We start from the raw sequence: 14,891 nt of genomic DNA, 5'->3' as shown, positions 1-14,891 counted from the left end.
GTTATCTAGCAAAGATGAGACACCTACAATTGAAAATAAGAAGTATAGATCTATGATTGGAGGTTTGCAATATGTGACTCACACTAGACCAGATATAGAAAATGTAGTTGGGATAGTAGTAAGATTTCAAGACTATCCTAAGGAATCACATTGTAATCACCCTAAAATGGTCTAGTAAATTATAAGAACACTTTTTCTCTTTTAAAATTATTCTAATGCTAGACCATAAATCACTTATCTTGATCAAGTCTATTTAATCAATTTCAACCTATGGTTTGACCACTTTATCCTAAGTCTCCTATTTAATTAAAATAAATTGCTCCCTTCTAAATAAATAAAAATCCCCACTTTCCACTTATCCTAAGTATACACACATAAAGTATTATTCCTATTTTAAAAATAAAATAAAAGGCATTTTTGTCAACACATGAATCTACAACTTTCTATGTGGGAGGAATCTTTTATTTTTAAAATAACTTTAGTTATCCTCCACACATTTTAAACCCTCTCAAAAGTCAACTATTGATTGTGAATTGTGGAAATGCTTATGTACATGGATCACTCAAGATGCATTCTCCTCCCTGGATTATGCATCTTTTGCCTCTTAATATAAACCATCCATTTTTCTTTAAAAGGAGGGTCTCTCCTCTTTCTTTCATAACAATAATGGATGAAGGAGTTGAAGCTATCATCACACTGCCATTTTGAAATTTTGGTACCTTGGAGTCTCATTTCATTCTTGGAGCAGCTTTCTGTCATCTTGCATCTTGGCCCTTATTCATCATGGCTAGGTTATCATCTATCCATCTTATATTTCATTTCCTAGCTTAGTTTGTTGTCTCCATTGCATTGCATTTCACTTTTTCTTTCACCGTAGCTATGGTTTTTATCTCATTTATCTTAGATCATTCACTTCATTTGAATATTCCATTTTATGGTGTACCTTGAAAGGGTTTCTTAAGTGGGTTCATTTGAGATTCATTATCATATTGTTATTTTCTTTCTTTAGCCTTGCATGTCATAGATAGGAAGCTATAAGTCACATCTTGAGATGCTCTTCATCATGGATATTCTCAAGTATAGTGGTTTATAGAAGTGTGTCCACATTTTTCACACACATTTTTGGAAATACCTATTTCTTGATCCTTGTTCTTGTTCTGGGCCAAGATCATTTCTCATTTTTCTTAGTTCCTGATTGGCCTCACTTAGTCTTTTCTTAGTCTTTGACATGCTTTGTTTATTCTTTCTCAGTCTTTGATTTTTTCTCAGTCCTTGATTTGTCTTTTCTCAAACCCTTTTGCTCAGCCACTTGTTTTGTTTTGGGGCAAGATATTTTTCTTTGACATAATGTGTTCCTAGATCGATCACACATTGGTCAAAGAAGGAAAAATGTAATCACCCAAAAATGGTCTAGTAAATTATAAGACCCCTTTCTCTCTTTTAAAATTATTATAATGCTAGACCATAGATCAATTATCTTGATCAAGTCTATTTATTCAATTTCAACCTATGGTTTGACCACTTTATCCTAAGTCTCTTATTTAATTAAAAGAAATTGTTCCCTTTTAATAAAATAAAAATGTCCACTTCCCACTTATCCTAAGTGTACACACATAAAGCTTTACTCCTATTTTAAAAAGAAAAGAAAAGGCATTTTTTTCTACTTATTTTTAAAATAACTTTTGTTCTCCTCCACACATTTTCAACCCTCTCAAAAGTGAACTAATGATTGTGATTGGTAGAAATGATTATGCACATGGATCACTCAAGATGCATTCTCCTACCTTGATTATACCTCTTTTTCCTCTTAATCTTGGTCATCCATTTTTTCTTTTAAAAGGAGGGTTTCTCCCCATTCTTGCATAACAATAATATGGGTGATGTTAGATTGTGGTAACTAATTAGGGAAGTACTATAGATACTTCATAATTCCTTGCCGAAATTCAAGATTTTGACCTAACATGTAATTATTAATTATAACCCTAAAGTGGTAAAAATACTTGTATAAAAGATCTTAGGGTTAGGGATTGTTTCATAATGGTGATGTAAAAATTGGTTCTTATGACGGTATGAGCTATAAGGGATTACAGATTGCAATTAGGTTATAATCACTGGATCATAATAATATCACACTTTATTTTTGGTGGATGTAGCCCAAGGATTGAGTGAACCATGTTAAATATTGGTGTCTTATGTTTTTTTCCTGTGATCTCTTATTTTCTAATATTGGTTGTATTTGCATGTAATTGTTATTTTGTCTATGGTTTAATCCTAAGAAGTGTTATTAGAGCCTAGTTTTTTTTTGTTTTGTTTTTTTTTCAGTTATCCTCTATAGGAAAGTCTCATAGTTGAGTGGAAAAGATGGCAAATGAGAGTAAGCTAAGGGTTGATAGGTTTAATGGGAAAAACTTTTAGTTATGGAAGATGAAAATAGAAGATTATCTTTATCAGGAGGATTTATGGAAGCTATTGGAAGGAAAAACCAAGAATCAGGGATCTATGTCAAATGATGACTAGGATCTTTTGGATAGAAAGGCACTTGGAAGCATATGATTATGCCTAGCACCATAGGTGGCATTTAATATTACAAAAGAAAAGAAAATAGAAGAGTTGATACAAACCCTAGCAAAACTATATGAAAAGCCTTTTGCTTCAAACAAGGTATTTCTCATGAAGCATTTATTTAATATGAAAATGGCAGAAGGTGGATCTCTTGCAGATCATTTAAATGAGTTTAATACTATTACTAGTCAATTATCTTTTGTGAGTTTCAATTTTTATGAAGAAATTAGGGCTCTCTTGATTTTGTGTTCTTTGCCTAAAAGCTAGAATGGCTTGGTAATTGCAGTGAGTAATTTTGTTCCTAGATCTAGTACCCTAAAATATGATAATTAGATCAGTGTTATTTTGAGTGAGGAAATTCATAGGGAATCCTTAGGTAGATCTACATCAAGAAGTCCTTTGAATGCATAAAGTTAAGGTAGAATGACTGAGAGAGGAAGTTATTCCAAAAATTGTGGGAAATCAAGAGGAAATTCAAAGGGGAGGAGGTCTCAATTGAGAGGAATGAACGACTGCTAGTATTGTGGGAAACTAGGGCATAAAAAGAAAGATTCTTGAATTTGAAAAAAAAATGAAGGAGATAAACCAAATGGAGACAAGGAGGCAAATGTGGTATGTAACAAATCCAAAGAGGATGCTTTGCTTCTATCTTTAGAAAGTGTTGATGATTCATGGGTTTTAGATTCTAGTGCTTCATTTCATGCTACACCACATAGAGGTTATTTCATTGATTATGTCCAAGGGGATTTTGTGTAGGAGTTGATGAAATAAAACTCCATAGCTCACCAAGATCACCTACATGCAAATAACCTATCAAAGAGAAACCAAGAAGAAAGAGGTGGAGCTTGGAAAAATTCTAAATGGACTTAAGAGAGAACATATTGCAAAAAAAGAAAATATATTGGAATTAATCATGCATTTAATAATGATTGATTACTCTGCATTAAAAAAGGCACTAAAAACACATAAGCAAACACAATCATAAACATGACTAACCACTACTACAAGAACCTAGTCCAGTGTAGCATGGTAATAGACAATAGTGCAATCTCTGCACACATCTCAAGGTAATCACAGAACAACCTTATGATACCACATCGATCTTGGTAACCACTGGCACAAACCTCAGTGAACCAAAAATCACATCATAATCTCAAAGATTATTCAAAAGAATAATCACAGGAACTGATACAGAAACATAAATCCAAACACCTCGATGATGTAGACCACTCAAGGTCCCAATCATGATCCCATCTCAACAAAAGATCAGCAAGGTTACATCGAATAGGATGATTTACAGAAGTCAAATGGGAGAGGCACTACATCATCCCCCCCAAAGACTAGGCTTACTCCTGGAAGCCTACAATCCAAGAATAGAAACCAAACACACCAAGAACAAAATCAAAAGCAAGCAATAGGAATGACTCAACAACTCTCCACAAGTCAAACCAAATCACTCCCACATTCTCAACCCATCACGTTAACCCCCAAATAGGTTAACCATGAGAGAGTGGGTGGCACACAGACACAAGGTCCTCCAAAAAGGAACCTTCTATGCACTAGGAAGAACCCATCTAGCCATAGAGTCAACAATACAAGGTAAGGAAAAACCCTCTCTACCTCGTCAATAGGTGCCCAACTACGACATGCATCAACCACAAGACCACAAACAAGGTCAAAACAAGACACACTTCCAACAAGAGTTGGAATCATGGGGAACAACCATTCCAAATTTCCCAAGAATACTATCATGTCACACATGATCATTCTGGAATCCACGTAAAATCTCCCTCAAAACAAAGTGGATGACAGTTTACCAACAAAATGACACACTCCAAAAGACTACTCACCACCAAGTGTAGGAGCACAATGCCTCTCCAAGTTACAAAAGCTCAACTACCACTGGAAACTAGGGTAACATAACCCAACCAAACAAGATATCACCTTCACACAAGGTTCAAAGACTTTCATCCGTGGACTCAATCATGTAATGTCTGCATACCAACTCACGAGATGGTAACATGTGTCCAACAATACCATGTCCCTCTAGCACCATGCTAGGAAAATCTACACCCAACCTACTGCTAAACTCAATCTCTAGCCTCAAGTCAATGGTTAATGAGAAAACTTGACTGAGACAATCCACATGAAGATATAAGCTTAGAGAGAAGGATACTATAGAGTATTAGGACTGAGAGGGAGTCTCTCTCAACCTCTACACTAAATCAGCCCAAGATGTGTTAGGGAACTCACAATTTCCCCAACCATCAACATACTCACAAGAGAACACTAACTGAGCTAGTGGCATAGCCACACTAGACTACTCTCACAAGAGAGAAAAGGATATGGAGATGTGCCAAAGTCAACATCCAAGAAGGAGAATCTAGACTCATCAAAGAACTGAGTCACTCCCAAAAGACAAGGCAACATCAACCTGGAGCAAGGAATGCTCACAAACCACACTACACCTCACAAGGGCGGTTCAATGCAATAGGAAACACAAAAATCCAAGCACGAACCCCAACAGGTACCTAGTAGATTATGAAGACAAGATAAATCTTCCATTATGAATAACATGAATATTTAAACTTCTCCAATGGCCATAAATATGATATGTCATGATTGAATTGGCCTCTACTCAAAAAGATACTCGGAACATCAATTAGCAACTCTAGAAGCCATAGCTTTCACGTTCAGACTCAGATCAAATCCATTAGAAAAGCGTCAAAAAGATATCAACAAGGACTACAATAGAAGAAGCTAAGAGAGACCTAAGACCTATGATTGAGTCACCACTCAAAACAAAACCACAAAGGCAAAAGCAACAATCTTGGCTACCAAGACAAGCGACAGACAAAATGTCCAAAACCACTCAAGAACACACATGCCTAAACAACATAAGACATGGAGTGAAAGGTAGTACACACATTGAAACCATCATTACTCTTCTTTCATAATTTCATTAATTAAGCATAACATAAGCACTAATGCATAATGAACTGAAATATTTTCAAGCAAGGGTCCAAGAGTCACTTACCATAAAACAAGTACATATCTTTCAATTCTTTCAAAAATAACATTAAGTTTAATCACCATTTAAACCATTCAATTACAATAACAACTTTAAATCTAACAAAGACACACTAGCATGTTCTCCATGATATTATCCCTTGAACGTACTACCAGAGGTTCAAGATGAACATGATAGAGTCACAACACACAACTGGGCAACAATAAAACACATCCAGAATAGTCATCATGAAACGTAATCAAAAAGCCCAAATGGGGGAATTGCCAATTCCAACAATAAGTACCAAGAGAGCTCATTTCAACAATAAGTCAAATGTGACAACTCTCACAAAGAGAGTGATAGATAAAATTTGATGACTACTCCAAGAGAGGAAAATACTGAAAACCAATGCTAGCCCAACAACATGAGGAAAGTACCTCCAGCCAAATAAAATAAAGAATCAAACAATTCACATTACAGGTGATGACTGAGTATAGTCACACAAGAGGGATAAATCACCACACAATGCTAAGGAATACATCCTCCTAGCAATGTTAGAGACCACACTCACGCACATCAAGTAGTATACCATCAGTAACCTCATGCATATGCAGACAACAATAATTTCCATGAAATGCAACATTTAGATATTCATCTATCTAATACAAAATTCCATAAGCTTAAGAAGTAATCAAATTGGGGACTTAAGTCATCAACCCAAAGATATAATGCAAACCTATTGTTTGTAATGATTCACAATAAACACTCATTTTCAATGAAAGTAACCATTTTATCACCCTAAAGATAAAACATAGAATCACAAATAAGATTCATTCATCAACTTACAATCAAGAGAAAATAGGGAAACAATGCACCTTACTCTACAAGGAGAAACAAAAAGAAGCACTCAAAGCCAACACATGGACACCAATCAGTGGTTCCATCCAAAAAGGTTCACACAAGCAACTAACCAAACAAGGCACATCGATTCCGCAAAAGAAACCAAGAAGACACACTTCCTTCTCCACACACTACTCTAGTCACATCTACTGGACAAGAAAATCCATCACAAGTAGATACCAAAGCAACAAAGATCATGAGTTCTCACCAAGACACTCACACTCAACCAACGCAGCAACAACTACATGGGCAACATAAGCACAGAGATCCCAATGTTTAAACTAGGCTCTGATACCAGATGTAATGCCCTGCCCAAAGATCCTTGCAAACAAGGATGAAATACAAGCCAAGATTTTTTTTTTTTACCAGTATGAATGCACATGACAACATCATACAGGGATCACAATGATTGCAACGGAAGACTTCACCACCATCCCGGCAACCAACGAATCTCCAAACGCCACTACCAAACTAACACACACAAACAAAGCCAATAATGACAACGCACATGATGAGGGCACAAGAAACAACCACTCATCAATAAAACACCAAGTTGGGGTAAAATGCAAAAACCTGAAATTTGGCTAAGCCTGAAATCCTGAAGCCCTGAAAATTGGTTGTCTGAATTTCTGAAGCCCTAAAATTTCCTAGAATCCATAACTTATGTCCAAGAGGTCTGAAACCTATCTCAAAAGATTCGTCGCATATATTAAAATATATCTTAAGTATAAGAAATTAAATATATGTCAACTTAATATATTTTAAACCCTAAGAGACAAAAATAGAAACACAAAAATTGGATTTCAAGAGAAATTGATAGAATTCAAAATGCAACATCATAGGGTCGAAGAACGCCCAAAAGGGTATCCAAAACAACTCTCAGAAAGTTTGGATCAAGACAAAAAGTGCCCGTTGTCCGCCCGCACAGGTTTTTACAAAAAATCATGCGACACTTCTCCTTAAGGAGTGCGACACTCTTCCAGTGTTGTATGACATTTCTCAAGAAGGCGTGTGACACTTCATAGTCTCGTTTGATATTTCTCAAGAAGGCGTGTGACACTTTTCTAGTGTTGTACGACATTTCTCAAGAAGACATGTGATACTTCACAATATCGTACGACACAGTTTGTATGGGCGTGTGATACATTTTTATGTCACACAATGCTAACAAAATGTCACCCATAGAAAGATGAAAATACTAAAAGAACTCAAAAATAGGGAAAAACATAGAGAAAAACCTCCACACCGGGGAGTACCAGATCCACACAAATCGAGGAATGAACACTCGAACGTAGCAACAGAAAGGGAAGAGGAACATCTATCCATCTAAACCACAATAGCAAAGAACATACTGAAATAAACATCACAGTAAGCAGAAATACCTGAAGAAACTAAACAACCAAAATAAGTACATGGATCCTCCCATTCGTCAATAGCATCATAAGACCATCATGGGTCCTAGCCATCCCTCGCGCGTAACATCCCAAGTCATCGACCAAATTGTCGAAACTGTCATAATAGGGACGTCACTACTAAAAACATGCAACACTATAAGCATAAGGAAATCTAACATGCTAGTAGAAAAGAATAAGATAATCTTACAGTAGATAACATCACCTATCACATGCTAAATAGCAGTAAGTAATAGATATGCTAATACAATAATTTATAGCATCTAATCATATGCTAAACATCATAATAAGGGAATGCATCAAATAAAATAACATCATCTAAACATGATATACAAGCATCCCAATGAAAGCATAAATCACAAGAAAGCATACTCTGGACCTCGAAGTACCAAGTGAAGACATCTAGCAATGGTCACACTAGGACAAAAGATCGTCTCTGTACACTGATCCCTAGCAGTGGTGAAGGTAGCTATGCCTCCCAACCACGTGGAACCCATAGGTCCAAACCCACCATGCTGATGGAGATAAAACACAACATCTAAGGCTAACACTCATGCTAGATAGTATGATGGTTGAACTAAGAACCTAAGACAATGCAACGAGTATAGGTCCTGGTCAGACACTCAAAAGGCTACTAAGTAGGGGCTGACATCATGGAGAGTCACATGGCATTGAAAAGCCCAAGCTTGAATCTACGTAGCTCAACTCCCTCAACAGAAGGCCAATACACCGTGTAGCTCAACACCCTCAATGGAAGGCCAATACACAAAAGTACCATTTTATTATCTTAAGTTTTATTACCAGTCACACATTTTGTTTAGTTATCACTTATTTAAAACTTCCTATCCTCCACCAACCCTATGGGACTAAGGTCACCAGGCTGCGAGATAGAAGTCCCCTCCATATGCTACCCTACCCTACCCATGCTCATCCTACGACAAGTTCCCTTGGGCATGCATACTCCCATCCCAACCCCAATGATCATAACTTTCAAAAGTACCACAGAAGATTGAGCCTCGCAAGTCACTCGACAAATGTATGCGGACATACTCGTGTGTGGCACACTACCATCATGAAGATCATAACAAAAAGGACAGGAATGAGAACACAATGCAAAGAAAACACCCAACTGAAAGCAACATGGGAAGGACAGATTCTACACGAATCCCAAATCCAATAAAATCATACATCATGAAATCACTCAATCGACCTCAATCTGAGAGTATGGATTCTACACGAATCCCAATGATGTAACAAGACCAAACATCATAAACTCACTCAACCTGCTTCAATCCGAGAGTATGGATTCTACACGAATCCTAGCATTCACGAAACCAAAGAAAAGGTCCAAAAGAAACCATAACAGGTAACAAATCACTCAACCAAACACAAAGTTAGGAGTACGGATGTAACATGCATCCCAATGCAAAAAAAGGTGCAATAGTGGTCCAACTAATATCCAAACGGATCATCCAGGTCCACGACCCACATTATGCCAAGAAAACTCAATAAAACAGGGCGGCACACAAAATAAGGTAAAAACCCCCAAAAATTGAAAAACTTCAAAATTAAAACCCATTTGGCCTTTTGGTTCAAAAACCCCAAAAATCAAAAATAAATGAAAATGGACACCGTATGCAAAAACGGACAGCATAACGATGAAAAATCCCAAACTCTCATCCCAAAAAATAGGGAAATGTTCATACTCACCCAACCGGATAGAACTAACATATAGAAACAGAGGGGAACACTAGTTCTCAGCCTCCAAACAAATAGCTACCAAAAATAGAAGCAGAAACAGAACAAAAACAATAAAATAGGAAAGCCCTACCTCATAGCCAAAAGGGCAAAATGAGAATCTGAACCATAAAATAAATATCTCGCAGAAGTAGCTAAAAATTGCGGCAATCCAAAGTTTCCCTGAGCCGGATCCAACGAGCCCAACCTTGCAACGCTCTCACACTCGTAGCTCCCACAACAAAAAAAACAATAAATCCTCATGAAGAATATTTTGGGTTTTACTCTCCAACTTTCCAATTTGAAAGTGAGAAGTGAGGAATTAAATTCCTTTTTGGATACTTATTCACTTTTTGGGTGAATAATCGTTTAGGGCATTTAACCAGCCAATCTAGTTAAACCCTGAATCAACCCAAATGAAAACAAGCTATTCCTATAAATAGGAATCATCTATGGCAAAGCTACCAGAAATAAAATAAATCAATTAAAAATCCCAAAAACCCAAAAACACATAAATCTCCTTAATAACTTTCGCGACAATGCGAACCTCTAAATGCACAGACACGCTTACGGGTCTAATCACATAATGCAAATGAGTTCAAATTTAATAATCACTGAAAGGTTTAATTTAAACACTTTAATTAAGGATACGTCGACCATACCAAGACGACATTGGTAAAATATGAAAGGCTGGATCACTAACTCCATGTGCCACTGCCAGGGATATAAATCCTGCACACTAAACAACACGATCAACTGTAATTTCATATAATAACATAGCCAAAGCAATAATGAGTTAAATCACCTAATTTAACCATATATTTTTTTATATTAAAATCATCTATTTACATCACTCACATTTGCATAAAGCATAACAACGCAGGAATGAAGTAAATAACCATAGCATTAAATCTATCACATAACAAAATCAGAGGTATGTCCAAATACCAGATAACCAGATATCATCATAAAACACACTATCATCTCAAAATGGCATCATCATGCAATATGATTAACTGAACAACATAGTAGTCTAAAAATCTATGATACTGGAATCAAGGTGTAACATTTGACCCTCAGGTCCTCTCAAATATAAAGCATCACATAAGAACATATATCTCTCAAATCAAAATATAACAAGGTAAACATTTGCAGCACATAACCAAATAATCCCACATGAATAATCCATTTAATTACTTACGCATTTAATAATGATTGATTACTTTGCATTAAAAAGGCACTAAAAACACATAAGCAAACATAGTCATAAACGTGACTAACCACTGCTACAGGAACCTAGTCCAGTGTAGCATGGTAATAGAACATAGTGCAATCTCTGCACACATCTCAAGGTAATCATGGAACAACCTCATGATACCACATCGATCTTGGTAACCACTGGCACAAACCTCAATGAACCAAAAATCACATCATAATCTCAAAGATTAGTCAAAAGCATAATCACAACAACTAATACAGAAACATAAATCCAAACACTTCAATGATGTAGACCACTCAGGGTCCCAATCATGATCCCATCTCAACAAAAGATCAACAAGGTTGCATCCATTAGGATGACTTATAGAAGTCAAATGGGAGAGGCACTACATTCCTTCTACTCTAATTGTTTTAGAGAAAAATGAAAGTTCAGGAATAGTTGCTATAGTTGAGTAGGGATACCAAATAACTATTGTAAGTTTTGATAGTGTTGTGGTACAAAATATTTGGGCACATGAGTGAGAAAGGTATGAAATTACTTCATTCAAAGAATGTTTTACTAAGTTTGAAATGTGTTAATATGGATTTCTATGAAAGTTGTGTGTATGGAAAATAAAAAAGAGTGAGTTTTGTGAAGACTAGGAAGGAAAACAAAAAGGAGAAATTAGAGCTTGTACATACCAATGTATTGGGAGTAGCTTAGGTATCTTCCCTTGGTGTCTCCCATTATTATGTTACATTCATTTATGATATAACTAGAAGAGTATGGGTTTATTTCCTTAGGCATAAATCTAATGTATTTCAAACTTTTAAGAAATGGAAATGCTTGGTTGAAAATGAGACTAGTAAGAAATTAAAATATCTCTAATCTGATAATGGTGGTGAGTATTGCAGTCATGAATTTGAAGATTATTTCTCCACTAATGGTATTTTTAGATAGAAAACTATTCCAAAGACTCCACAAGAAGATGGAGTGGCTGAACGCATGAACATGACTATAATGGAGCATGCAAGGAGCATGAGGTTGCATGCTAGGTTTCCCTTACACATGTGGGAAGAGGCTATCAATACTATTATATATTTGATAAATAGATGTTCCTCTACTCCTTTGGGTTGTGGTATTCTAGTGGAAGCATGGACTGGTAAGAAGGTGAGCTATTCTTTTCTCAAAACCTTTGGTTGTGAAGCATTTGCCCACACAGATTTTGAAAATAGAATCAAGTTAGAGGCTAAGTCAAAGAAATGTGTATTTTTTGGATATAGCATTAATGAATTTGGTTAAAGGCTTTAGGATTTTGAAAATCATAAAATTGTAAGTAGTAGGGATGTCATATTCAATGAGAAAGTATTGTATATAGATTTGTTGCAACAACATGAGAAGAAAGAAGATGATTATGTAGAGCTAGATGATACTCCAAAAGATAATGTTCCAACCATTCCTCATTATGTGCAACAGCAAATGCCACACACACTAGTGAATGTTAGATAGTCAACAAGGCCAATTAGACCTCCAGAAAAATTTTCTCCCTCTTTGTATTCAATTTTACTTACTGATATTGGTGAACCTAAATGTTATGATGAAGTTGTGCAAGTGGATACTAAGATTCAGTGGGTGTCTACAATGAAAGATGAAATGGACTCTTTGCTAAAGAATAAGACATGGGATTTATGCAAGTTTCTTGCAAGTAAAGGAGCTTTATAGAATAAGTGGATTTACAGGTTAAAAGAAGAGGATGGAGGTAATAAAAGATTTAAAGTTAGGTTGGTTGTAAAAGGATTTGCACAAAAAAAAGGGCATTGATTTAATTGAGATATTTTATCCTTTTGTTAAAATGAGTTATATCCATACTGTTTTAAGTATTGTGGTTACTAAAGATTTGCATTTAGAGTAGCTTGATGTTAAAACAACCTTCATTCATGGTGATTTGGATGAAGAGATGTATATGGCTCAGACATGGGGATTTGAGGTCAAGGGTAAGGAGAACTTAGTGTGCAAATTGAAGAAAAGTTTATATGGCTTGAAGCAAGCACCTCGGCAATGGTATCTAAAATTTGATAGTTTTATGCATGAGCATGGATACAATAGGTGTCATTCAGATCATTGTGTTTATTTTAAGAGGTTGCATGATGACAACTACATTATTTTATGTTTATATGTCAACGATATGCTTGTAGCTAGGTCTAACATGGATCATATTAAGGGGCTAAAACACCAGTTAGCACATGTATTTTCTATGAAGGAATTGGGGGCAGCAAAAAAAAATTCTTGATATGAAGATTTGTAGAGATAGGAAGAATAGAAAATTGATGCTATCTCAGACTAATTATGTTGAGAAGATGTTGCAACATTTCTCTATGGAGAATGTTAAAGCTATCAACACACCTTTACCTAGTCATTTGAAGTTGACTAAGGAGATGTATACCAAGATGCAAGAAGAGGAGGATATGATGTTAAAGGTACCCTATGCTTTAGCTGTAGGAAGCTTGATGTATGCTATGGTATGTACCAAGCTAGATATTGCACATGCAATGGGAGTCATTAGCAAGTATATGAGTCATCTAGGAATTAAGCATTAGAATGCAGTCAAATAGATTCTTAGATATTTGAGAGGAACATCCAATAAGTTTTTAAACTTTGGGGCCTCTAGCACTAATTTATAGGGCTATGTTGACTCAGATTTGGTAGGGGATATATATACTAGGAGAAGTACTATAGGTTATGTCTTTATTGTTGGTGGGGTAGCCATGAGCTAGGTTTCTAGGTTATAGAAGGTTAATGCTTTATCCACTATAGAGACAAAGTATGTTTTTGCTACAGAGGCAACCAAGGAGATGATATGGCTTTAATTCTTCTTCGAAGAATTGGGACACCCTTAGAAGGATAATTATTTGTTTATAGATAGTCAAAGTGTCATTCATCTTGCAAAGAATTCAACTCTACATTCAAAGATCAAATACATATAGTTGTAGTACTATTTCATTTAGTCAGTTTTGGAGGATGGATAGTTAAAGCTAGACAAGATAAATGTAGATGATAATCTAGTATATATGTTTACAAAGGTAGTACTAAGGGAGAAGTTTAACTCCTCTTTAACTTCATTTGGTATTCTAAACAGAACATGAATACAAGAACAATAGATTCCAACATGGTTTGGTCCAATGGGAGCCTCATTGAGTAGCAACATAGCTACAGGATCAGTCTCCAAGTGGGAGATTGATGTTTAGTTTGGAGCCTAATTAGTCCCCAAGTGGGATATTGTTAGATTGTGGTGATTGATCAAGGAAGTGTTATACATACTCCATAATTCCTTACCAGGTTTCAAGGTTGGGCCAAGTCTTGAGCAAGGGTTTGGGGGCTACAGCCCCCAATATAGTCGGGGCCATTAGGCCATGACTATCTGGGGGTTTAGGGGTGAAGCCCCAAAAAAATAAATTTGGCCCTATTTTATCAGGATTTTGGGCTAACATGTAATTATTAATTATAACTCTAAAGCGGTAAAAATACTTGTATAAAAGAGGTTAGGGTTAGGGATTGTTTCATAGTGGTGATGTGAAAATTGGTTCTTGTGGTGGTATTGAGCTATAAGGGATTACATATTATAATCAAGTTATAATCACTAGATCATAATAATATCAGACTTGCTATTTGGTGGACATAGCCCAAGGATTGGGTGAACCACATTAAATCTTGGTGTCTTGTGTTCTTTTTTGTGTGATCTATTATTTTCTAATATTGGTTATATTTGCATGTAATTGTTATTTCTATCTATGGTTTAATCCTAACATGTGAAGGATTTCAAGTTATTTTCATGTTGTCATTTTGAAATCTTAGTACCTTGGAGTCTCATTGCATTCTTGGAGCACTTAGAGCTTTCCCTCATCTTACATCTTGGCCCTTGTTCATCATGTCTAGGTTATAATCTATCCATCTTTCATTTCATTTCCTAGCTTAGTTTTTTGTCTCCATTACATTGCATTGCACTTTTTATTTCACCATAGCTAGAGTTTGCATCTCATTTAGCTTAGATTGTGCACTTCATTTGAATCTTTTT

The sequence above is a fragment of the Cupressus sempervirens genome, chromosome 1, assembly GCF_028749045.1.
Source record: "Cupressus sempervirens isolate cs-2001-9-10 chromosome 1, ASM2874904v1, whole genome shotgun sequence".
In the NCBI taxonomy this organism is placed as follows: Eukaryota; Viridiplantae; Streptophyta; class Pinopsida; order Cupressales; family Cupressaceae; genus Cupressus; species Cupressus sempervirens.
Note: the sequence above shows the minus strand (reverse complement) of the source record.